The sequence below is a fragment of the Schistocerca serialis genome, chromosome 4, assembly GCF_023864345.2.
Source record: "Schistocerca serialis cubense isolate TAMUIC-IGC-003099 chromosome 4, iqSchSeri2.2, whole genome shotgun sequence".
Classification (NCBI taxonomy): Eukaryota; Metazoa; Arthropoda; class Insecta; order Orthoptera; family Acrididae; genus Schistocerca; species Schistocerca serialis.
Window position 1 is genome coordinate 846043621 of NC_064641.1, and position 27568 is coordinate 846071188.

At 40.6% G+C, this 27568-nt stretch overlaps 1 protein-coding gene across 1 annotated transcript in view; it reads left to right on the forward strand.

Moving 5' to 3' along the window:
* The first annotated feature begins 6849 nt into the window (after positions 1–6849).
* Positions 6850–27568, forward strand: part of LOC126474804 (sodium-dependent neutral amino acid transporter B(0)AT3) — a 534088-nt gene continuing 513369 nt past the window's right edge. Inside the window, exon 1 of the mRNA XM_050102276.1 lies at positions 6850–6947. The gene's annotated coding sequence lies outside the window, so the exon portion shown is untranslated. The remainder of the gene's footprint in view (positions 6948–27568) is intronic.

Below are 27568 nucleotides of genomic sequence, written 5' to 3' on the forward strand. Positions count from 1 at the left end.
TTGTGCATCCCGACGAACTTGCGCAACTCCAGCAGGACAATGCGACACCCACATATCCACAGTTGCTATATAGTGGCTCGGAACACTGTTCTGAGTTTAAACACTTCCACTGACCACCAAGTTTGGTTCCCTAGACATGAACATTATTGAGAATATCTGGGATGCCTTGCAAAATGCTGTTCAGGAGGGATCTCCAGCCCGTCGTACTTCAAATGATTCAAATGGCTCTGAGCACTATGGGACTTAACTTCTGAGGTCATCAGTCCTCTAGAACTACTTAAACTTAACCAACCCAAGGACATCACAAACATCCATGCCCGAGGCAAGATTCGAACATGCGACCGTAGCGGTCGTGCGGTTTCAGACTGTAGCGCCTAGAACCGCTCGGTCACCCCGGCCGGCGGCGGTAGGTAAAGAGAGGTAAACCGCCAGGAAACGCAGAACCTGAGCTTCATGTTGGACCACATTCGTCACGTCCAGTGTCCGCCACTGCTTCCGACTTGCTGAAACACGCGGATGCAATTATTCGGATAGACCGGCAGATAGCTTGACAACTGGATCGGCTCTTACAGTTTTCCGTGAGCCCTGGAAATGTGTGTGCAATGATTGAAACTCTTGGTTATTCAGAGGTGTGCTGAAGATGGGTTCAACGAGTACTGACCACAGAACACAAGATTCAAGGGTAAGGCATTTCATGTGAACTGCTGGTGCAGTTGGAGCCTACGAGGAGACTGCCATGTCACGGATCGTTACAAGTGGCATAACCTGAGTGAATCACTTTGAGCCGGAAGCAAAAAGGCAGTCATTGGAGTGGCACCACCCGCCGTCGCGGAAAAGAAATTCAAGGCAGCCACCTCACTGGTAAAGTCATGATGACAAAATGATTCAAATGGCTCTCAGCACTATGGGACTTACCCGGGTTCCCGGGTTCGATTCCCGGCGGGGTCAGGGATTTTCTCTGCCTCGTGATGGCTGGGTGTTGTGTGCTGTCCTTAGGTTAGTTAGGTTTAAGTAGTTCTAAGTTCTAGGGGACTGATGACCATAGATGTTAAGTCCCATAGTGCTCAGAGCCATTTGAACTATGGGACTTAGGATCTGAGATCATCAGTCCCCTAGCTTAGAACTACATAAACCTAACTAACCTAAGGACATCACACACATCCAGGCACGAGGCAGGATTCGAACCTGAAACCGCAGTAGCAGCGCGGTTCAGGACTGAAGCGCCTAGAACCGCTCGCCCACAGAGGCCGACTTCATGATGACTACTTCGTGATAGTGAGGGTGTCATTCGTGTGGATGTGTTGCCAAAAAGATCAACCAATAAGCCACAGGCGTATGTGAAAACTTGACAAACTGAAAACAGTGTCCGTCATGTTGGGTCAAACAAAAATACAGAAGACATTTTGATCAAACCCGACAAATCACGCCCACACACCAGTCTCAGAACTCTGGAACACTGCGCCAAATTGGGTCGGACACTATTACCTCATCCGCGATATGGTCCACATCTGGCTTCCGAGGTCTTCCATCTCTTTGGACCACTTATGGATTCTCTACGTGGGACATGCTTTGAAAACGATGAAATCATAATTCACGAAGTGGAAATACGCGTACGAGAACAGGACAAGAGTTTTCACCAACTGTGAAAACATGCTCTTACACAAATCTGGCGTAAGACCACAGAAAGTGATCGAGACTATGTGTTCTGACAAAAAATTGTAGAGCATTATTTATTGAGAGACATGGTACGAATGTGCTACGTGTGCCTTTTCCTAAAGGTTCTCATAAATTTTCGGTTTTTATCTTCTTCCTGTGGTTACTATGCTGAACTGTTATTAAAATGTGCAGATCACTGCAGAATTTGTCTTTATTTCTCTTCGCGTTTATTATGAGACAGTTTTGTACTGTGATCAGCTTTGTAAAATATAGATGCATCAGTATGTTAACACAGGTCAGTAAGCTGCATCTATTCGAAGAAGTTTCCAAAATTTCACAATTGGCATTAGTCAACAAAATAGTTTTACACGTTGGAGGCTCACTACCAGATTGTTAGGTAATAATTACATATCTTGACTGGTAGATCACGACTGACTTAGTAATTTTACATTTTGGATACCGAACATTGATTAACTGAATAAAACGAATAACACAGTGTCTCAATGATTAAACACTCAGGTATTCAATCTTGGATATTAACACAAAAGAAAACAAAATTAAAATGGCCGAAGTAGGCAGTGTAGTAAGTTTGTTTAAGTATTGCTGACTAATTAGCAAATGACAAGATAAATTACTGCTTTATGACAGTGCACGGTAATCCCCAAAGTTAGCTAGGAATTTTCGAAAGATATAATTTTCTGATTCGAATAATTAACACGTTAGCCACATTATTTAAGTAAAGGTATACTTTTTGGAAACAGAAGAATTGGGGGTACTGCAGAATGGCACTGAATTAAAAAAAACAATTTTATTTTGATATTAATATGTTCTGGACCACTTTTGAAATATCATGTTTTCAGGAAAAATTTTTATTGTAGAAGGAAAACAAAGGCATTCAAATGATGTGTATTTCAATCCAGAAACAAGTAATTTTCAGCATAATTGAATTCTGACGTTCCCGTGGATTGCCTGCATAGTAAATCATGAATATATGTTTAAGTAAAATATTTCCATAAGAACTGAATTTACAATAGATATATGCAGACTGAAGCGATGAATGAAAATTTGTGCCAAGCTCAGGATTCGAACCTGGGTTTCGTGTTCACCAGGCAGATGCACTAACAACTACGAGGGTTGGAACTTAAATAGTGGCAATTATGTATTCTCAACCGATACAAGAGAGTTACATGTTTGCACCTCTTACTGTCCTTCAGAGTAGTCACCAATGATGTGTAGAACCCGTGGCCAGCGATGTGGAAGGCGTAGTACACCGTTAGCAGAGCCTGTTCTGTTGATGGAGCGAATGGAGCTGTACCTGTCGAATCTCTGGAACAGTTCTGAAGCGAATGCCATGAAGTGATTCCTTCATCTTTGGAATCAAATCAAAGTCACAAAGACTTAAGTACGGCGAGTATGGTGGATGGTACAGTACTTCCCAATCCCACTGACTGAACAGAGCAGCCACAGCTTGCGCTGTATGCGCCCGCGCATTGTCATGCAAAATGATGGTTGGGTTGCACAGAAAGTGTCGCCGCTTCTTTCGCAAAGCTGGTCGCAGATGATGGTCCAAAAACGAACAGTAATACTGTGCACTGACGGTCTGCGTGGAGGAACGTAACACCATCACAGTCGTACACGAGAATCACCATAACTGTAGACCGCTCCATTCCTAACATCAACAGAACAGGCTCTGCTAACGGGATACTACGCCTTCCACGTGGCTGGCAACGGGTTCTACACATCGCTGCTAACTACTTTGAAGGACAGTAACAGCTGCAAATATGTAACTCCGTTGTATCGTTTGTGAATAAACAGTTGCCACTATTTAAGTTCCAACCCTCGTATTATCCACCCTGGAGCGTTAGTGCGTGCAGTTGTGCATCTACATCTGCATCTACATGGTTACTCTGCAATTCACACTTAAGTGCCTGGCAGAGGGTTCATCGAAACATTTTCATACTACTTCTCTACCGTTCCACTCTCGAACGGCGCGTGGGAAAAAGGAACACCAAAATCTTTCCGTTCGAGATCTGATTTCTCTTATTTTATTATGATGATGATTTCTCCCTACGTAGGTGGGTGTCAACAAACTATTTTCACATTCGGAAAAGAAAGCTGGTGATTGAAATTTTGTAAATAGATCTCGCCGCAAAGAAAACCGCCTTAGTTTCAGTGACTGCCACCCCAACTCGCGTATCATATCAGTGACACTCTCACCCCTATTACTCGATAACACGAAACGAGCTGCCCTTGTTTGCACTTTTTCGATATCCTCCGTCAATCCTGCCTGGTAAGGATTCCACACCGCCCAGCAATATTCCAGCAGAGGACGGACAAGTGTAATGTAGGCTGTCTCTTTAGTGGGTTTGTCGCATCTTCTAAGTGTTCTGCCAGCAAGGCGCAGTCTTTGTTTCGCCTTCCCCGCAATATTATCTATGTGGTCTTTCCAATGTAAGTTGCTCGTAATTGTAATTCCTAGGATTTAGTCGAATTGACAGCCCTTACATTTCTGCGATTTATCGTATACCCAAAATTTATCGGATTTCTTTTAGTACCCATGTGGATTACCTCGCACTTTTCTTTGTTTAATGCCAATTGCCACTTTTAGCACCATACAGAAATTCTCGCTAGATAATTTTGTAACTGGAATTGATCGTCTGATGATTTTAATAGACGGTAAATTAAAGCGCCATCTGCAAACTATCTAAGGGAGCTGCTCAGATTATCGCCTACATCATTAACATAAATCAGGAACAGCAGAGGGCCTATGACACTACCTTGTGGAACGCCAGATATTACTTCTGTTCTGCTCGATAATTTACCGTCTATCACTAAGAACTGTGACCTCTTTGAGAGGAAATCACGAATCCAGTCACACAACTGAGACGATACTCCATATGCACGAAATTTGATTAATAGCCGCTTGTGAGGAACGGTATCAAAAGCCTTCTCGAAATCTAGGAATTTGGAATCGATCAGAGATCCCTTGTCGATAGCACTGAGCCAGGGTGGTGTAGTTGTTAGCGCAGCTGCCTAGTAAACTGGAGACCCCGCTTCGAGTCCTGGCCTTCATACAAATTGTCATTCGTCTCTTCATTCTGCATATATAGATCACAGATATTTGATACTAATATAGTCTCAATTAACTAAATATAAAGCTACCATCAGCAAACAGTTGGAAGCTAATCGCCAGTATTGTTGGGCAGTTGGAAGTTAGTCGCCAGCAGTGATAGCACTGTTGGGCAGTTGGAGGTGAACAGCCAGCAGTGTTGGATGTTAGGTGTGAGAATTTAGCATTGATGGAGTGTATAGGTCTGAAGCGTTAGCGTAGGCTAACGATCTGTACATGTTCGACTTGAATACTATTCATGATTATATACCTCTGTACTAGATGTCAATGATGATTCATATTCGTGTCTGAACTGGATGTCACATTAGTAAGGTAAAAAAAATACATTATTTGGTTTGCAACAAAATCTTTCCTTTGCTAACCACATGCCTAGCAGTTAGTGGCTTTAGTAGTTAGAATCTTTTATTTAGCTGGCAGTACTGACTCTTTCTGTATTGCAATAGTTCGCATAATGAAGATTTTTGAGCCGGCCGCTGTGGCCGAACGGTTCTAGGCGCTTCAGTCCGGAACCGCGCTGCTGCTACGGTCGCAGGTTCGAATCCTGCCTCGGGCATGGATGTGTGTGATGTCCTTAAGTTAGTTAGGTTTAAGTAGTTCTAAGTCTAGGGGAGTGATGACCTCAGATGTTAAGTCCCATAATGCTTAGAGCCATTTGAACCATTTGAAGATTTTTGTGAGGTAAGTGCTTAATGAAATGTATAGGTTATTGTTAGGACTCCTTTTTAGTCAGGGACATTCTTTTAACTTAATTTGGTAGCAGTCGGATCGCGTTACCGTTGTATATTGAGAGTAATTACTGAATACGAAAAGTTTGAGTTCTGTATACCAGGGCAAATTCAGTAGGTCAGTGTTGTAAGGATAAAGAGGAGAAAAGTGACACTTGGATTCAATTTCACTCACCAGCTTAGGCAAATATTTTATTAAGAAGTTTCAGTTTTGACGAATGTCATGAAACCGTGGATGGTAATTGTGGTCCCGGGGAGACAATATGTCTTTCAACAGGACGGTGAACCCGCTCATACGGACCATTTAGTCCAAAACGGGCTGTAGGATAACGTTGACATGTTCCGATCAAAGAAGTTCTGGCCCCCGAATAGCTCGGATGTGAAACACCTCGACTATTATGTTTGGAGCGGAGTCGGAAGCGATACCACTAAGACAAGGCACCGTAATATCGCGTCTACGCTCCGCTATCGAAGCAGCATTAGCGAATATGGACAGCACTGAATGAGATTTTCACTCTGCAGCGGAGTGTGCGCTGATATGAAACTTCCTGGCAGATTAAAAGTCTGTGCCCGACCGAGACTCGTAATCGGGACCTTTGCCTTTCGCCTTTGGTAGAGCACTTGCCCGCGAAAGGCAAAGGTCCCGAGTTCGAGTCTCGGTCGGGCACACAGTTTTAATCTGCCAGGATGTTTCATGAACAGCACTGTTTAAAAGTGTGCGCGCGATTGCTTCAGGACAAGACTGGAGGCGGTCACTGCAGCTGAAGGGGATTGCATCGGGCAATGTTACTCTTGAAAGATACCACCACTTATATGTAAAAGGATTTTCATTTTCATTTGTATTTTGTTTTAATAAATTCGCTTTTAAAAAAATTCATTTGTCCGGATTTAAGCGCCGCACCCTGTGAACTCCAACAACTTTAAGTACAGTAACGGGTTTCCTGTTCCAGGAATTTTTTCGAGCAAATGTCTTTTCTCTTTCTTTGCATCGTCGATGATGCTGTTCTCTCGCAGGTACACGCACGAAAGCGCCGAGGCTCGGCAGACGTTTCACTGTAACGCGTGGGCGTTAGGGAAACGAATTAAACGCGGCGAGAGAGCGTGAAACGGCAGCGGGGAAGGTCCGCAGCCGGCGAACCGCCACCCGGAAGGCCAGCCAGCCCCCGCGCCCACGCACGTGTCTGGCGTGGGCCGCCCGCCACCCACGCCGCCCACGCCGCCCTCTGCCGCCCAGCCGCGTCCCGCGGGAAGCTCGGCGGCGCCTGCGTGCGGGGCGGCGCGTATTGATTCCTGAGGGAGCGCGCGCCCGCTGCCTGGAGCGGCCAGTTCTGGAGGACAGTGCCGGTGGCCGTGGAGGAGGGCGAGCAGCCAGCAGCGACCAGGAGCTGGCGACGGCGCCTGCGGCCGCGGCGGCCTCGCTCTGCCCGACACAACAGGTAGGCCGCCACCGACCAAGAGAAAGGAGCCTTCCACAGCTTATCTGCATACGTGGAGTAGGTTCACAGCCTGTCCCGTTCCGTCTTCACTGAAGCCATCTGTCCTGCATATATCTTTCATACTGTAACTTATTTCAATACAGACAGTAGTGACCGGATTTAAATTCCTTATTTTTATTCTTCAGATGGCAGGTTTCGATCTTCTAAGAGATCATCTTCAGATCTTACATTATTTCATGGCCATAGGAACAGTTGGTGTGGAGCCGGCCCATGTGTGCAGGCATGGAGAACACAGCGTGGAGAACACTGTTCCGCCCCAACGGTTCCTACAGTCATCAAGGAATGTAAGAACTCAAGATGATCTCTTAGAAGATGGAAACCGGTCATCTGAAAATAAAAAATAAACAAATGGTGTCACCACTGTGTGTATTGGAATAATCTATAATACTATAAAGATCGCTTATTTTCCTACAACAGTGTTCCAAAAAATTGTTTCCTGTTGTTGTATAACAGAGTATTTGTTTAACTAGTCTGCCTTCGCCTTCTGTTACGATATTATACACCGTTCTACATTTGCATCCACGTCTATATTCTGCAAGCCTCCTTACAGTGTCTGTAATTTGTGTTCCACTATCATTCCCCATTTTCATTTTGCAGTCGAAAATGGTTTGAGGGAAGAAGTATCGCTGGTAAGCCTCTGTATGAGCTTCAGTCTTACTTTACGTTCACAGTCGTTCCTGGAGTGTAACAGGTATAAGTGTAGGTATTTCTATTGGTGACTGAGGACGCTGCCATGAACAACATTAAATCAGTATTTGCGCCATTTACAGACTAATAATTACAGCTCTTACAAGTCATATGTTTTTAGGTTGGGTAGTACGTTCATGTGATAAGAGCAAGCCATTAACGGTATTTTCCCCTGGGCAGCAGGTCAGGTGTTAAAGTGTGGACATTTGGATGCAAAATGGCTAGTCTGTAACGACAGGCGTAATCTCCTTTGTGATGCAGTTACGACCGTGCAGAAAACATCATGTCGTAAAGTTAGTGACGTCTTCGTGGGAAGAATGTTCGAAATAGGGGAAAAACGCTGATGTGTGTACATATTAAGGTCCCACGTATAAAAATATTTGGGGTTACACTCTTTACAGCGTGTACGTGGACGGAAGCAATATATTCGTTTACTCTTCTAGGAACGTAGGCTCTCGGAAATTTACAGTAAGCCAGACTGTGAGCACAGAGCCTCTCTTGCAGCGCCTGTCACTGAAGTTGGCTGACCACCTATGTGACACTCCCGCGCTTACTAAATGAGGACTGGTGACTGAGGACGCTGGCCTGGATAACATTAAATCAGTATTTGCGCCATTTACAGACTAATAATTACAGCTATTACAAGTCATATGTTTTCAGGTTGGGTAGTACGTTCGTGTGATAAGAGCAAGCAATTAACGCTACTTTCCCCTGGGCAGTAGGTCAGGTGTGACGAAACGCAGTGCACTTCTTTTTATCCTCTCAGTTTCTATCTGGTGCGGATGCCACATAGATGAGCAATATTCATGCACTGGTCGGACGAGTGCGGGGGGGGGGGGGGGGGGGGGGGGGGGGGGGGGGGGGGGGGGAAGGAACTACATGTCCTGGCGATTCATCCAGTGGATCTCAACGTGGCACTGACCTTACCTGCAGTTCGTTTTATGTGCTCTTCCACTGTAAATCGCTCCATACACATACTTCTAAATATTTCATAGACGTGACTGCTTCCAGTGGCTGTTCTGCAACGGTGTAATAATACAACAGTGTGTTTCTCTGCCTATTTACGCACATTGCGGCGCATTTGTTTATGGAATATACTTGACACTTTCATTTTATTTAATAGTACGGCTAGGGCCCCCCCGTTGGGCAGAGCGTTCGTCGGGTGCCGGTCTTTTAATTTGACGCCACCACGCCGACCTTCAGTCTATGAGGATGATAGGATGATGATGAGGACAGCACAACACCCAGTCCCTTGGTGGAGAAAATTCCCCGACCCAGCCGGGAATCGAACCCGGGCCCAGAGTATTGACAATCCGTCACGCTGACCATTCAGCTACCGGGGGCGGACTATTTGACACTGATAGAATGGGAGAAAGCGATCGTAAGCACATAATTAAATGTTAAATTGTAAAAAATTAAAAAAACTTTCCATAAAACTTTTTAAAACTTACCAAAATGTTCTGAATATTGTCTCATTCGCATTTAATTTTTTATTTTTTTTACAATCTGATGACCAGTTTCGATAGCTTAAGTACTATTTTCAGATAACATGTACTATTATAAATACACTAGCAGCGTTCAACACCGTTGCATCCTCCATGGCATTACTTTTATATTTTATGTTTTATTTTTGACTTCAAATAGAGCTTATGTGGCAAATCTCTGCTGTAACGAAAATAATTATATGGACGTTTTAATGTATAAAGTTTTTTCCGACACTGTACAGGCTTTTTCTTTCGATTGTTATCACAGATAGCGTGGCGGTATATAGCTGATTTTACCTGAATATTTAAAATAAAAATGTTATGGATGATGCAACGCTGTTGTACACTGCCAGTGCACAACTACACGTGATCTGAAGATGGCAGTTAACCTGCCGAAACTAGTCATCACCTTGTGGAAGATTTTTTTATTAAATGCGATTGAGAAAATAGGTAGAACTTTTTTTTGAAAATTTGAAAAGTCTTATAGAAAGTTTTTAAAATTCTTGTAATTTAACTTTTATCTTTTGTCTATGTTAAGGATCGACTTTTAGTCCATGCAGGAAGAGTCGATAACCTGCTGGTCTTCCAGCATTTCGCTACAGTTTTCCAGCGTTGCAACATCTCTGTGTACAAGAGCTTTATACGCAAAAAGCCTCGTTGCGACGAAATCCACCAGGTCATTTATTTATATTATGAAAAGCAATGGCCTAGCAGACGCTTGGGATATTCCCCAAGTTACTTTTACGTCTGGAGATTTATCTCTATTGAGAAGGACGTGCCGTGTTCTGTTTGCTAGAAACACTTCACGCTATAATCACACACTCGACTTGTGTTCAGTACGCTCGTACTTTGTTCACTGGGCGGCAGTGCGAATCTGTATGGAACGCCTACCGGAAGTCAAGAAACACTATGCGAATCCTGGCGCCGGCTTTCTGAGTCTCTTGGACACGGAGCGAACCGAGTTTCACACGATCGTTCCTTACGGAACCCATATTGATTCACACAGACGAGATTTTCAGCCACTAAGTATGTCAAATAGGCGCTCAAAGAATGTATTCCGAAATTTTACAAGAGACCAATGTCAGAGATATAGGCCTACAGTCTTTTACATCTTTTCGGCGACACTTCTTGAAAACGAAATTACATGTGGTTCTTTCTTTTCACTCACTAGGAACGGTAACTGTATTTTCTCATTTATTCAATATATATGAAGTTTCACTATTTTAGTATTGTTTTGTGTTTGATCATTCAAGTTATATCCCCCAGCCTTCCTTATAAATTTTATTTCAGCTCACTGTATTCTGCTTTGACTTTTTTAGTTGACACCAAAGATTTGCTTTCATATTTTAGAATAGGAGTAGCCATTACTTTGTAAAAGTTTTGCTTTGTTTTCTTCTTCGTCATGTCGCCCAGTGTTCTTTCTGCTGTGCCACGAATAATTTAAAACTTATTTAATTTGCTAATCACGTCTTTCCCATATTCATAGTTGAAAATGTGACACTTGTTCTATTGATTGTCCATCCACTTGTATTTTGGAGCCGTACAGGAAATTTCCCTTTCAAGGTCATTAAGTCAGTTGCTTTTACTGAAATTTTTATATCTTGATGGTTCGAATGTACGTTGCTCGTAATTGTAATCCCCTATGTATTTAGTTGAATTGACAACTTTTAAATGAGTGTGATTTATCATGTAACCGAAATTTAATGGAAATTTTTTAATACTCATATTGATGATCTCACACTTTTTATTGTAGAGAGTCAGTTCCACTTTCGAAACCATGCAGATATCTCGTATAAATCATTTTGCAATTCGTTTTAGTTTATGATGACTTTACTAGATGGTAAACGACAGCATCAGCCGGAAACAGTGTAAGATGGTTACTTAATTCTTACTGATAACAGTGAAGGCTTTAATGCCCAATGTTTGATTGTATTTAAACTTTCAGAGTTCTACATTTAAGCTGCAGGTGAGGTCGTGGTGTGGAAATAACAGCAAGGTTTTAAAACTAGGCTCAACCGCATAAAATTCGTGATAAGATTACAAGTCACGCGACGAATTTCGAGAGTAGATTTCCATACTCAGGTAAAAGTACAAGAATTCTTGAAAAATTTAATGTTCAGCATCATAAAAAACAGTAAAACAGTAGCACTAAGGAATCTCTTCTTACTTAACATTCAGTCCTCTGTTTCAAGATTCTAATCTATTAACCTTTTAATGTATTAACTTCCATAGGAAGTATTCCTGTAAAATTGACCTGAAGCTGTGACCCTTTTCTCGGAACTTACCGTGTAAATATCATCGTATCACGAATTTTATGTGGTTGAGCAAAATTTTAATATTTAACTTTCGCTGAAACTTCAAGTCTTTGTAGTCGAGGCATCAAACTGTTCACCAGCGTTTCGTCGTCGTCTACGGGGACATCTTCAAAAAAGTGTCAACTGTACTGTTCCCTGCCGGCCAGTGTAGCCGAGAGTTTCTAGGCGCTTCAGTCTGGAACTGCGCGACCGCTACGGTCGCAGGTTCGAATCCTGCCTTGGGCATGGATGTGTGTGATGTCCTTAGGTTAGTTAGGTTTAAGTAGTTCTAAGTTCTAGGGGACTGATGACCCCAGCTGTTAAGTCCCATAGTGCTCAGAGCCATATGAACCATTTTTGTACTGTTCCCGGAGTTTCATCTCTGAAGGCGTTCCCCGCAAACTAGAACGATACACAAGTGAACAGTTTCATTCAATGAACACGACTCCTCACCGCAGGAACTTTAACACAAGTCTGTCGACCTACTGGGTAATGGCATTTTGCCTGAAGATAACGGGTGGGAAACATGTCGAAAAGCTGCTTCAAGCCGACAGCTAGTAGCCCGACCCAACTTTATATATGATCACTCATCTTCATGTGTCTTCGATATCTTATCTACACCTTTCCAACTGCTACTCATTTCTTCTCTTTACCATACGTTTTCGGCACTGCAATCGTCCCAGCAATAATGAGTTCTGTCTTGAAAACCGCCAGGCGCATCTATCCATTGATTTCCGAACGCAGTACGATCCCGGGGATTGAGAATGTATCATAAACGCTAGTGATCTCGTACCATACAGGAATTCCCTCGGTGATATATTGGCTTCTTTGGCTGTGACTTTACTATACATATTATTATAGGTTATCTGTAATGGCAAAAATATGCATCATCACATTCATCGCAGAATAATTTCAATTCTTATTTAACACGCTATGTCTTTTGGAATGGTGCTTGTAGAAACGCATATACACATCAATTATATTTTGTAATTCACAATGCTATTAGTTGTAAACATGTAGGTTGTAAGTGCCATCTCTGAGATGTAGAGGTGTATGTACGTACCTCTTTTAACATTAAGTGATGAGAAACCAATTTCGAAACACGAAGCGCATTAAATGAAAATTAGAAATACAGCAATACTGATGTACCCCGCATGGAAAACGAAAATGATAATAAGAAATCATTATTTTCCACGAGATGTTTTGTATCGCTTTTACCAGACGGTTGCGGCGAAACCTGCTCTACTTCTTTATTCGCTTCATTTTGCGTCTTTAGAACGGCTGCAGGCACCATTAGAGTCGCCACATTGCTGGCTTTGTGTTAGAGAGGGATTGTCTCAGCGTCCAAATATGAAGGGCCGTGTTTTTTTCCCGGTATCTCAAGTTTTTTTCTTGCAATACTTCGAGTGTACGTAGAAAAAACAGCTGCCCCGTCATTCATATCTACGGATTGCCGTATAAATGTCTGCGTAACTCAGGTCTCAGATCTAAAGAAACCAATAGCTTACAATCTGCAATAATAGCGTACCCACTAAAAGAGTAGGCTTTATCGTAGGGTTTAAGTTACTTGTTACTCTTCATGAGTGTTACCGTGGCATTACTGTTTAAAGAAAGAAACGTGAATCCTATGGTGTATTAATTTGTATTTAGTAAAGGAAGTGTTTTGAAATATAGCCAACAGTACGTAGTTAGGGGAAAAAGTTAAAGAAAGGAAATTAATTTATATTCAACACGGATATTCAACACATACCAAAAAATTGCGTGAAAAGTCAAGACGTGTGACTCAATGGGCATCCCATTAAATACGATAATGAGCCAGGTCTAACTTTACGCCGAAGTTTATTATATCATGGATCGCTATTTTAAATTTGATTCCAAAAGAAATGAAATTTTCTTGATTTCAATCAAGAACGTAAAAGTTTGCGTAAAACAGACTCGGAGATGAATGACAGCCTAGCTGTGGGACCTTAAAAAATCGAAGAAAACTAGTTTTGTTCAGGTAAATGAGATACCTGAGACCGAGTATTGTTTGTCTAAGCAGGCAATATCTATTCGCCCGCTGTGAACCGACGAAGTTCTAAATTTTTTTCAACATTAGGTAGTCCTACAACGAGCATTATTCGAGAGTGGTTTGACACTACTTACTAGAAAGCAGAGTGTTTTCATGATTTCTGGTGCACAATACGAGGGAACAGAGAAGTTTTGACTCTTTCTTATAATTTGTCTGTTTATTAAGAATACAAACTTATATTCTGCCAGTTACCCAGCTGCAAGAAAGAGAGTTTGGTAGTTTACCGTAGATACCAAGGTCCTCGGAAGGACGTCAACGGTGAAAGCTGCCATTCAGTGTCCCGTCCAGGTCGATGTCATTAGTGGAGAGAGCAATCAGCTAGCAGTGGCGTGGGGAAACAACAGACGATCAAAATCAATGTCGTGAGGTAGAAGTTCGGACGCTGTCACTCAGCAACGCACTCAGAAAAATGCTGACGAGACTTAATCCTGCCCTGAATGGGCTGACGTTGAAAGGTAAGTCTGCGTTCATCTCCGTTGTGATATAATTTTGTTATCAATTACGGAAGTCGATCGCGACACTTAATAACAAACACTTCACCACCTAAATTTATTTCAGGTGAATGCCACTTTACTTCTTAAACATAAGGCATATTTATAACAAAAGATCGTGTTTTACGCATGAAAATGTAGCGTAAACGCATCACCTGAATTAATATTACTTAAATATAAATTCCTTTACGAAGAGACACATTACACATCTCTCCTCAGGTGTTTCAAATTTCATAAAAATTTCACTTGTTTTATTCTGCCAAAACGGCAGACACGACTGTGGAAATAAGTGGGCTGGAGTACCGTTGCTACCTCATTAATATAGATTCAAATAAACTCAGTACGCAAAGGAATAACTCATTTAATTATTATTAGTATAAATTAAAATAGTACTAGCTTTTAAAAAGCTTAATTCTGTTATTAAATAAGTGTTTATACTTACTTAGTTTTTTTTGACCTCGCGTCCCTTAAACTGGTAGAGAGATGGATATTTTTAAAGACACTTTAGAGAGACCCCATGTGTCACTCCAGAGTCAGTCGTGTAGACCTTCAATATTTTTCATTTCTGTGAATTCCATCCAAATGTGTTGATAACGGCTTATGTTCATGCCAGCTGCTACTGTGAGCGTCTTTTGTAAGTTGTTCACGAAATTAATATTGGGCTATGAAGAAACATTTTGATTTATGAGTGTTTACATGCACATAATATAAAAACCCTGATAGTACAAGTGAACTCTGGGCCCAGAAACCTGGAATTGACTGAAGCCATTAAAATTAATCATATAACTGACGAAATCCCAGTTTGGATTTGTGCTATGGTTGAATCGGTGCTCAGACTTTATTTTTATCGAACCCAAGCATACGTCACAATGTAATATGTCCAATTACGAGAAAACTCAGCAGGAAAATCTCGAGGCCGTAGACGTGAGTCTCCTTTGGCACTTGACGGTACCTCTCTACTCTTTTCTGCTACAATACTTGGAGTCAACTTGCTCGCTACTATGTCTCTGTGACACTTGCAAGTTTAAACCTCTGCTTCTCACCAGAACTTACAGGTCTTTTGATTTAGTTTACTAGTAACTAAGACTGGTCATTTCTTTGTTCATTCAGTCACACGTGATCCGTAAGTTCCATAGTGGAGGGCAGACTTCAGGGAGAAAGAACGATTCAAATTGTAGATTAAAAGGCAGAGGCAGGCAACTTCTATGAAGTATACTAAAAAGTTACAGCTAGTGGTATTCCACTAAAATTAAGAAGAAAAGCAGCTACTTTGGGAAAAAAGGCCACTGGTCTTCCATTTACAATATTCAGTTATTATTTTTTCCTATCACTTCGTACTGAGCATTTTAATTAATCTTAGTGATTTCAAGACCTTTTCGGCTACCTGCAGACTTGAAAAACCAAGAACTCTTTAATGAGAACATAAGTATTGAACGAAATTTACATGCCTGACTCGTTATATTCTGTTAAGCTATAGGTGTAACAGCTTACACTGTACTATTTTATTATTTTTTTAGTTAGCCAAGGATTTCCAATTTCCTGTCTGCCGCCTTCCGGAACCGTTTATAGCCTATTTCACTAGAAAATATTCCTCCAAGCATAGATAGGGATGCATAGTCTATATCGAAATTAGTTTTACTTCTACTATTTTGACTGTGAATTTCATCGTTCATCCTTAATTCGCTCTGGTTAAGAGTAAATCAACTGGCACATAAGTGTAAGAATCGCAACGTCCCTTAAGGGACTCCTGCAAGATGTTCGGTTATAAACTTTACACAATATTCTTACTGCTCGGCTCTGCGGAATAGATACTTTTTTGACCTTCGCTGCTATGGCTCTGAAGATCACGGCACAGGACAGTACTGAGTGAAGGGAGGCAAAGTACAAAGTATGCTAGAAATCCTGTCTGCAGGTCAACATATACGTGTAAAGCAGGCGGAACAGAGCTTTCTGGTTACACTAACGTATCCATGTGTTTGTTATCCATCAGGATGGCCGGCATTTTCATACGTACACAAGAAGCAGAATTAGTTTCTTTTGCAGACGGCACTAGTGTTGTAATCATTCCAAGGATACATAGAGAAACAGAATAAATGGGAAAAAAATGTTCTTTAAATTATCATGACTGATTATCTGCGAACAGTCTCACCCTCAATTTGAAAAAGACACAACGTATTCAGTTCCGCACATCTATGGGTATTATATCAATGGTAAATATAATACATGTTGACAAAATAACAGAGTGGAAAATTCAAAATTTTTCCGTTTTTATATTGATGACAATTTAAACGGAAAAAGGACGCTCTGGGACTGCTAAAACAATTTACTTCAGCCACATTTGCTCTTAGAGTCACTGCAGATCTTGGGGAGACACAAATCAGTAAGTTGACAAATTTTGCAAATTTTCATTCAGTAATGTCAGATGGAATAATGTTCTGTGGTAATTTATCTTTAAGAAAGAAAGTCATCATTGCCCACAAACGTTCTGTAAGAATAATATGTGGCACTTACTCAAGATCTTCTTGTAGATAACTGTTTCAGGAGTTGGACATTCTGACTACTGCTTCACAGTATATTTATTCCCTCATGAAATTTCTTGTAACAATCCACTACAGTTCAAAAGGAACAATTATGTACGTTATGACGATGCCAGAAGGAAAAAAGACATTCATTACTCCACGTTAAGATTGTCTTTAGCAAAAAGGGTGCACATTGCTGCAACAAAACGTTTTGATAATTTACCTAGTAATATGAATATCTGACGGCTGAAAGCAAGGGGAAACTATAGCCGTAATTTCTACCGAGGGCATGCAGCTTTACTGTATGATTAAATGATGATGGCGTCCTCTTGGGTAAAATATTCCGGAGGTAAAATAGTCCCCCATTCGGATCTCCGGGCGGGGACTACTCAAGAGGATGTCGTTATCAGGAGAAAGAAAACTGGCGTTCTACGGGTCGGAGCATGGAATGTCAGATCCCTTAATCGGGCAGGTAGGTTAGAAAATTTAAAAAGGGAAATGGATAGATTAAAGTTAGATATAGTGGGAATTAGTGAAGTTCGGTGGCTGGAGGAACAAGACTTTTGGTCAGGTGAAATCAGGGTTATAAATACAAAATAAAATAGGAATAATGCAGGAGTAGGTTTAATAATTAATAAAAAAATAGGAGTGCGGGTAAGCTACTTCAAACAGCATAGTGAACGCATTATTGTGGACAAGATAGACACGAAGCCCATGCCTACAACAGTAGTACAAGTTTATATGCCAACTAGCTCTGCAGATGATTAAGAAATTGATGAAATGTATGATGAGATAAAAGAAATTATTCGGGTAGTGAAGGGAGACGAAAATTTAATAGTCATGGGTGACTGGAATTCAACAGTAGGAAGAGAAGAAAACGTAGTAGGTGAATATGGATTAGGGCTAAGAAATGAAAGAGGAAGCCGCCTGATAGAATTTTGCACAGAGCATAACTTAATCATAGCTAACACTTGGTTCAAGAATCATGAAAGAAGGTTGTATACATGGAAGAACCCTGGAGATACTAGAAGGTTTCAGATAGATTGTATAATGGTAAGACAGAGATTTAGGAACCAGGTTTTAAATTGTAAGACATTTCCAGGGGCAGATGTGGACTCTGACCACAATCTATTGGTTATGAATTGTAGATTAAAACTGAAGAAACTGCAAAAAGGTGGGAATATAAGGAGATGGGACATGGATAAACTGAAAGAATCAGAGGTTGTACAGAGTTTCAGGGAGGGCACAGGGGAACACCTGACAGTAATGGGGGAAAGAAATACAGTAGAAGAAGAATGGGTAGCTCTGAGGGATGAAGTAGTGAAGGCAGCAGAGGATCAAGTAGGTAAAAATACGAGGGCTAGTAGAAATCCTTGGCTAACAGAAGGGGTACTGAATTTAATTGATGAAAGGAGAAAATACAAAAATGCAGTAAGTGAAGGAGGCAAAAAGGAATACAAACGTCTCAAAAATGAGATCGACAGGAAGTGCAAAATGGCTAAGCAGGGATGGCTATAGGAGAAATGTAAGAATGTAGAGGCTTATCTCACGAGGGGTACGATAGATACTGCCTACAGGAGAATTAAAGAGACCTTTGGAGAAAAGAGAACCATTTGCATGAATATCAAGAGCTCAGATGGAAACCCTGTTCTAAGCAAAGAAAGGAAAGCAGAAAGGAGGAAGGAGTATATAGAGGGTCTATACAGGGGCGATGTTCTTGAGGACAATATTATGGAAATGGAAGAGGAGATAGATGAAGATGAAATGGGAGATACGATACTGCGTGAAGAGTTTGACAGAGCACTGAAAGACCTAAGTCGAAACAAGTTCCGGGAGTAGACAACATTCCATTAGAACTACTGACGGCCTTGGGAGAGCCAGTCCTGACAAAACTCTATCATCTGGTGAGCAAGATGTATGAGACAGGCGAAATTCCCCCAAACTTCAAGAAGAATATAATAATTCCAATCCCAAAGAAAGCAGGTGTTGACAGATGTGAAAATTACCGAACTGTCAGTTTAATAAGTCACAGCTGCAAAATACTAACGCGAATTCTTTACAGACGAATGGAAAAACTGGTAGAAGCCGAGGAGGAGGAGGAGGAGGTTAGTGTTTAACGTCCCGTCGACAACGTGGTCATTAGAGACGGAGCGCAAGCTCGGGTTAGGGAAGGATGGGGAAGGAAATCGGCCGTGCCCTTTCAAAGGAACCATCCCGGCATTTGCCTGAAGCGATTTAGGGAAATCACGGAAAACCTAAATCAGGATGGCTGGAGACGGTATTGAACCGTCGGCCTCCCGAATGCGAGTCCAGTGTGCTAACCACTGCGCCACCTCGCTCGGTGGTAGAAGCCGACATCGGGGAAGATCAGTTTGGATTCCGTAGAAATGTTGGAACACATGAGGCAATGCTGACCCTACGACTTATCTTAGAATAAAGATTAAGGAAAGACAAACCTACGTTTCTAGCATTTGTAGACTTAGAGAAAGCTTTTGACAATGTTGACTGGAATACTCTCTTTCAAATTATGAAGGTGGCAGGGGGTAAGATACAGGGCTCGAAAGGCTATTTACAATTTGTACAGAAATCAGATGGCAGTGATAAGAGTCGAGGGACATGAAAGGGAATCAGTGGTTGGGAAGGGAGTGAGACAGGGCTGTAGCCTCTCCCCGATGCTATTCAATCTGTATATTGAGCAAGCAGTAAAGGAAACAAAAGAAAAGTTTGGAGTAGCTATTGAAATCCATGGAGAAGAAATAAAAGCTCTGAGGTTCGTCGATGACACTGTAATTCTGTCAGAGACAGCAAAGAACTTGGAAGAGCAGTTGAACGAAATGGACAGTGTCTTGAAAGGAGGGTATAAGATGAACATCAACAAAAGCAAAACGAGGATAATGGAATGTAGTCGAATTTAGTCGGGTGATGTTGAGGGAATTAGATTAGGAAATGAGACACTTGAAGTAGTAAAGGAGTTTTGCTATTTGGGGAGCAAAATAACTGATGATGGTGGAAGTAGAGAGGATATAAAATGTAGACTGGCAATGGCAAGGAAAGCGTTTCTGAAGAAGAGAAATTTGTTAACATCGAGTATAGATTTAAGTATCAGGAGGTCGTTTCTGAAAGTATTTGTATGTAGCCATGTATGGAAGTGAAACATGGACGATAAATAGTTTAGACAAGAAGAGAATAGAAGATTTCGAAATGTGGTGCTACAGAAGAATGCTGAAGATTAGATGGGTAGATCACATAACTAATGAGGAGGTATAGAATAGAATTGGGGAGAAGAGGAGTTTGTGGCACAACTTGACCAGAAGAAGGGATCGGTTGGTAGGACATGTTCTGAGGCATCAAGGGGTCACCAATTTAGTACTGGAGGGCAGCGTGGCGGGTAAAAATCGTAGAGCGAGACCAAGAGATGAATACACTAAGCAGATTCAGACGGATGTAGGCTGCAGTAGATACTGGGAGATGAAGAAGCTTGCGCAGGATAGATCAGCAAGGAGAGCTGCATCAAACCAGTCTCAGGACTGAAGACCACAACAACAACAACAAGAATGTCTGACAGATAGCAAAGTGAAATTTGTAAACAAACTGAAAAAGTTTCTGGCCTATATCTCCTTTTATTCTGTAGAAGAATTTCTATTATAATGTGTAAACGGTGGTTGATAGAACTTACTAATTCACATCTGTACTCGTATATCTAAACAAAATAAACGAAAACCTTATTAATTTTCAGCATGGATCGCCATATTTACAAATAAATTTGCGATGTGAATGTAAAATGATTCGTTTCACATCATTACGATTTATCGTGCTAAATGATACATGTAACATGAAAATAACTAACGATCATGGAGCTTCATTCAGCCTATGTTTCCTTTGATTTCAGCTCATTATGTCTGCAAAATTCCTTTTTCTTTGTTTTGCTTTGAATCGCATAATATGATTGTGAGATTATTGGTTAAGCTGTTTCTACGAACAAGTTGTAGGGCAGTTAGGCAGTTAGATAATTCTCCTGGCTGTGTGTGTTACGGCTACGTTTAGGACCTTTATCAGTTTACTTATATTATCAGCAATTTTTGGAGAGTATACTAAAAAATTATGTTCTGAACGTTGGGAAGAAAGATTGCTCCAGAGGTACTAGTTTCTGAAATACTTTGTTTCCATGTCATGATGATGAAACAACGTAGCAGCCAATTGTATTCCCTAAAACTTCTTCCTTATTTAGGCAGCGACCATCTTCGTACGCAGAGGTATGTAATTATTTTTCCTTTGGACATTGTCGAAGATAATGATAACCACACAAGTACCGTTCTAATCATGCGATAGCTAAGAAACTGTACAGGTATTCTGGAGAAGCTCGTCATCCTGAATTGTATTTTTCGTGCATTTTCTGAACTATTTGAGAAGAAAGACGGTATGATTTCTTCAGCTAAGTCCTTCCTTTATCCTGTTTCTACAATCCATGTCTAATAACTTCTATTTTCAACCCTTAAATTCTAGTGTTATTTCCTTCTGGTCTCAGCATCTAAAGTTAATAACGACTGTGATAAGTTAAACGGCGTAGTTTCTACCTCAACGTCTAAGCTAAAGATCGTACATTCTTGCTCGGTGAAAGGTAGAATGTCACGTAGCAAACAAGATTTAGAAGGTCGACTCGTAGTGATTTTTCAATCGGTTACTGCTGTGAATATACTTGTATAATATGTCTATAGTCTATAGTTTCATTGGCAGGTCATCTGGAATCGACGAGTCTTCCTAAGAAAAACTACACTAAGTTACAATTTACAAGTTTATAAGTTACAAGGGTTTCGGACATTCCTCCTCTATAGTTTTGTTTTCATTTACTTTCATACAACTGCTATCCATACAGAAAACTCTGAGTATAATTAGAATTAACAAACTGACGAGATAAGATAATCCTTGAGAGATGCATTATCGAAGTGTAAATCCACTTTGGATTCGCATCTTCGTTCGAGAAAAGCTGAAGGCTCTCCTAACAGCAGGTTTTTATATGATAAACGGAATTAAAGATTCCTCTTTGATAAAGAAGAACCATTAAAAAGCCTCATTTAATTGACTTTTTTGCTGGGCAAATGATCTTCAAATTTTTCCTTATTCGTTTGTTTATAGGAACTCTGTTCTCTTTATATGTGCTTGTGCCACTGTCCTTACTGTCATGTTTCACAAAGAATATCTTGAGAAGGAAAATCCTGCCATACGAAGTTTTTTCATATCAACTTATACTCTCAGGTTATGTATTCTATGTAGATAAGAACAATTCCGTCTTCTGAAACTGACTGGTTATTTTGTTTTTAGGCAGACCTGTTTCGCCGATATACTAGGCATCATCAGTGGTCTACAACATAACGAAAATTATTTAATTGGACATATTTTGTTTCCTGACAACACATTTAAATTACCTAACTCTTTGCAATTATATAGCCACGACAATCATTTACTTTCACTTTTATATTCTTTCCATCTCTTCATTGGTACTAACTACATGCAGTACAGGCTTTCAACTAAACTATGTCACGTTCACACATTTCACTGCACATAACCTTCCCTGTTGCACACTGTAAATGTTCCGTCAGTTTACTCTGCAGCAGAGTGCAGCATGTGCAGAGTGCAACAGGAAAGGTTATGCAGAGTGAAATGTACATATGAGATATGCTGTCATTTGAAAACTAGTATTGTTTGCATCTAGTCCCTACAGAAGAACCAATGGACACGTGAAAAGAACAGCAAAATGAAAGTGAGTGATAAATCACTAGCACACAGCTAGTAGCACAATTCCTATAACAGGCTTCCAACAGTTGCAGAGGAAAATTAATAGACAACGTTTTGTAAGGAACCCATGACCGGGAATGTTCTGCTTGTATACAAAATAAGTTTGAAGATCGGATCATTTTTGTATCTCCCGTTTCACGGTACGCACACAGCGGCGACAATGATCTTTAACTTGTGTACTCTACAGGAGCCCATGGCATGGATAATGTTTTCAATTCTCGTCGTCGGGTTCTCTTCTATGTGACAAAGGACGTCCACTTCGAAGAAGAGTGTGTGGTGCGTCCGCGGAGCACCCCAGTCAACTGGCCTAGTTGAGAACCTACCAGTTTTCAGCATCCCTTGTTGTAGTCGGACGAAAATGGTACGTGACGACGTAATTACAACATGAATAGACGACGGTGCACTCTCCTCAGCTAGTGAGCGTACCGTGAAGTGATTGTGATCCGATCATCAAACTTATTTCATATCCAAACAGTACATTTCGGGACCGCTTTTCAAAAGTTATCTACTAAGACCACTTTACAACAGCTAGAACCTGTAATAGGAATTGTGAAAAGGTTTTATTAATGTGTTGCCAGGGAACACTACAGATCTGCTAATAAAATACTTATAATTGAATAGTTTCTCTTATGTAACAGATCACTGATGATGCCTAGTATGAATAGGCGAAGCATGTTTGCTATAACACAAAAGAAACATTCACTTGTAAAAGATGGAATTGTTGTTACCTGCACTATAAGCGTAACTGAAGTAGCAACCGACGAAGACTGGCTGAAAATATCAACAATGTTGTGATTTTAGAATCCTTTACGTATCGTGTACTGGTTCCATCGGCGAAGAAAAAACACGCATATTTGTAGAAAACCCGCAAAACGTTTTCATATTTGTGCCGACTGGATGCAGTGTCCACTATGATCCTGATTGCAACATTGCATTGATTAACATTTCTGAAATAAAGGAAAATCCACTTCCTCATATACTGGCGGACATGATTGTCGTTTAGTAACAACATAAAACGCTCATAAAGCAAGTGATTCTGCGAATGGTTTCGCACTCAATTTTTACAAGACTCAAGAAATTCAGTTCTGCACTTCTAGGGGTATTAACCAGTGATAAGTGTAACATATGGCGAGGAAATAATAGAGAGAAAACTTCAAAATTTTTGGGTATCCGTACTGATGAGAATTTAAATTGGAAAAACCGTATTTTGGAACTCATAAAACAACATAGTTCAGTCACAGCATTAGAATCATTGCAGACCTTGGGGAGAGACAAATTAGTAAGCTGAGATATTTTTCATATTTGCATCCAATAATGCCATGTGGAACAATGTTCTAGGACAACTCATCTTCAAGAAAGAAAGGCTCCATTGCTCAAAAACGTGTTGTAAGAATCAGTCAAGATCGTCTTGTAGATATCTGTTTAAGAAGTTGGGCATTCTGATTAGTAATTCACAGTACATTTGTACCCTCATGAAGTTTGTTGCAAATGATCCAATACAGTCCAAAAACAACAATGATCTACGTAACTGCGACATAAGACGGGAAAATGGCATTCATTGCTTCACATGAAGGTTGTTTTTAGAACAAGAAGGGGAGCACAATGCTGCAACAAAAATTTTTGACCAATTACTCAGTAATAAAAAAATATCTGACAGACAGCGAAGTAAAACTTGAAAACAAACTGACGAAGTTTCTCGTGAAAACTCTTCTTATTTCGTAAAAGAATTTCTATTACTATATTGTGAAAACGTGGTGGGTGGGTCTTAATAACTCACAACATCTGTATACCTTACTTCTTTTTGAAAAAAAGCGTGGCTAGAAATTATATCGAAATGTTTTAATGAAATATTAAGAAGTAATTCACTGAGCAACCTCGATTACGTAAAGTCACAGATAAGGATGAAATGTAGATCTCTGTCTACTTTGTTATTTTTTCTCTTCGACAGACAAAGACATTTTGTATACATTTTTGAGCGGTTTCGATTCTGCCATCAGAGAGAATTGCACGAAAATGATCTATAGTTGCCATTGTATCAAACTGTACTGTTAAGTTGATCTATTTCAAATATATTTTGATTGATACAATTAATTAAGACAAGATCTGGAACTGTAAAATATTAACGATTTAATTTAATAATTAGACATTGCATGCTAAAAAGTGATTTATTGAGTCTTGGGGAACAATTAAAAAGGAAAGTATACAAAACACTGATATCATTTTTAACCTTAAAGATATCCACGTTGTATGGAATTTTTTGACATTATTTTATAAGTAGTACTAATCGCATTTAAAATTGTGTTCCCGTATCCTGTCTTTACATAATACCGTGAACTAAAATATTTTTTTAAGATCTACTCCATATTTAATTGCCTGTTCTGGAATGCACGGATGGTAAATTATATTTCACGTTAGCAGGGGTGGACCCGAAAGACGCCCAAAGTTACTGTTCGACTGTCTGATTAGAAAGGGTTTTCTTCCTTTACACACAAAAGAGTGCGGCGTGTTTCCACATACATCTTTTATTTTGATAATAGACGCACCTAATATCACCATATTTTTCTTGTCACCATTTGATATACGTCTGTTACTCCGACGTAATATTTTCCCGTTATATACGCATGTAATCAAATCTTACGTCCAACTTTCAAGCTGCCCTCTTGAGATCGTGATACGAAATTCTATTTATGTTAAGAGCTGGTGACAATATAGTCTTGTGATACATTAAACGCCCTGTGTTGAAGTCAATTTACTGTAACGAACATTTATGCTCTTAATGTATATCTGCACCTAGCGTTGCGTTTTCACATCGCTTTACGAAGAACATCTTGTAGAAGGATATGATAATCTTTGCTTAGTATTATCACTTCCAATGATATCTCACCTAATGAATACGTAACGTAGCTTATAAAACTAGAAAGGTGTTTTAATTCTGTAGGCCTGCTCTCTGTGTAAAACCTTTCGTATTGATTTCGTACATATTTGCTGAAACAATTTTTACACGCAAATCATAGATGCTGATTTTTCTACTTGCTCCAGAAGTCAAATTTATTTTACATTTCGGTACGATAGCTGACGAACTTAGTGGCGCCTGTTAACGCTTTGCGTTGAAACTTGTACTTTTGCTAAAATAAAGATAGCCACGGCAAGTGAAATACTTTTAACGGACTGGCGCAGAAGGATGCTTGCACCTTAGAATTTATGTTCACTGACCTAATATTGGCGTAAAAGTGGGGAAGGCATTTCTGAAAACGTACGTCCGGAGCTCTGTTTTACGAAAGTAAATGTGCACCATGGGGAAGGCAATAAAAGAAATCGCTAAAAGCATTTGAAATGCGATACTACAGAAGGAAGTTAAAAGCTCAGTGGACTCAAAGGGCGATATGAACAGGTGCTAGAAAGAACTGGTGAAGAAAGAAGTCCATGAAATAGTACTAGCGAAAGAATGAGCGCGTTAATGGGGCATTAGCAACGACATCCAGCACTGTAGCGGAGGATCCTTTATCGTATGATTATATGATAGCGGAACAAACACTGGTAGCAGTTACTTCTGTAAAATATCTGGGAGTATGCGTGCGGAACGATTTGAAGTGGAATGATCATATAAAATTAATTGTTGGTAAGGCGGGTATCAGGTTGAGATTCATTGGGAGAGTGCTTAGAAAATGTAGTCCATCAACAAAGGAGGTGGCTTACAAAACACTCGTTCGACCTATACTTGAGTATTGCTCATCAGTGTGGGATCCGTACCAGATCGGTCTGACGGAGGAGATAGAGAAGATCCAAAGAAGAGCGGCGCGTTTCGTCAGAGGGTTATTTGGTAACCGTGATAGCGTTACGGAGATGTTTAATAAACTCAAGTGGCAGACTCTGCAAGAGAGGCGCTCTGCATCGCGGTGTAGCTTGCTCGCCAGGTTTCGAGAGGGTGCGTTTCTGGATGAGGTATCGAATATATTGCTTCCCCCTACTTATACCTCCCGAGGAGATCACGAATGTAAAATTAGAGAGATTAGAGCGCGCACGGAGGCTTTCAGACAGTCGTTCTTCCCGCGAACCATACGCGACTGGAACAGGAAAGGGAGGTAATGACAGTGGCACGTAAACTGCCCTCCGCCACACACCGTTGGGTGGCTTGCGGAGTATAAATGTAGATGTAGATGTCAGACATTGGTTAGAATATGCAAAGAAGATTATCGACGATCTTGTGGTTCTGTGTGTATCGTCACACGTATTTAATATTGTCATAACCTATTCTCCAGCTCTTTTCCGCTTCACTTTTTAATTTAATTCCAGTCTTTTATAATATTAGAAAGGCAGATACGATAAATCGAGTTTTGGTTCACTGCATGCTGAATTTACTGTAACTAGCTGAAACAAGGTAAATAATATTCTAAGTACTCGAGACCGAATTTTTCATTTAATTCGTCTTTTATTATACTTTTTCAGATCGTCTCACAGAATAATCAAGAAACTGTTATGATAGAACACAATGACGTCTGCCTTCGTTTAAGTAAGGACTCAAACAGACAATGGTACATTTCATGTCCTCCTCTCAGTCTTGAATGACAAGAGAAAATGGTGCAGCAATAACCGTTTAGGCGCTCCACTGAATTGTTCAACAATCGTAAAAATAAAAGGAAAGCGAACAACACAAACGCTACGTGAATCGCGTAACCAAACAGATTATTACTGGACTTTCCGGTTTAAGCTTACAGCAGCGAAAGAGTATTTTACAACAGACGCGTTTCCCTTTTATTTGCAAAGCTTCATCTGTGATCATTGGTAGTTTTGCATCTTGTTTTCATATTCTGCAAACCATTCCTTGTCCCTTCATTGTGCGCAGAGGCTCAAGTCGAACGACCAATAATAACTGATTACTTTACAACGTCTACTGCGGAAGATAGTCATGCAAACATACATACAAAATGGATCAATTTACTCCACAGCAGGATTAAGGCTTACTTCAATATCGTATTAGCCGAAGTGCCAAAATGTGTTTCTGGTGCTTGCATCAGACATCTCTGCTCCAAGGCAAAAAGCACTTTAGTGAGTACTAGGAGGGCTTATGGCAAAAACTGGGGCCTAAGCCCCAGGGGTATGCACTGGATATACACCATTGTGGTTAGACCTAGGATTTCCTAAGGGGCCGTAGTGTGGGGGAAGAAGGTAGAACAGCGGGTTGCTGCTAAAGAGCTTGCTAAAGTGCAGAGATTGGCCTGCTT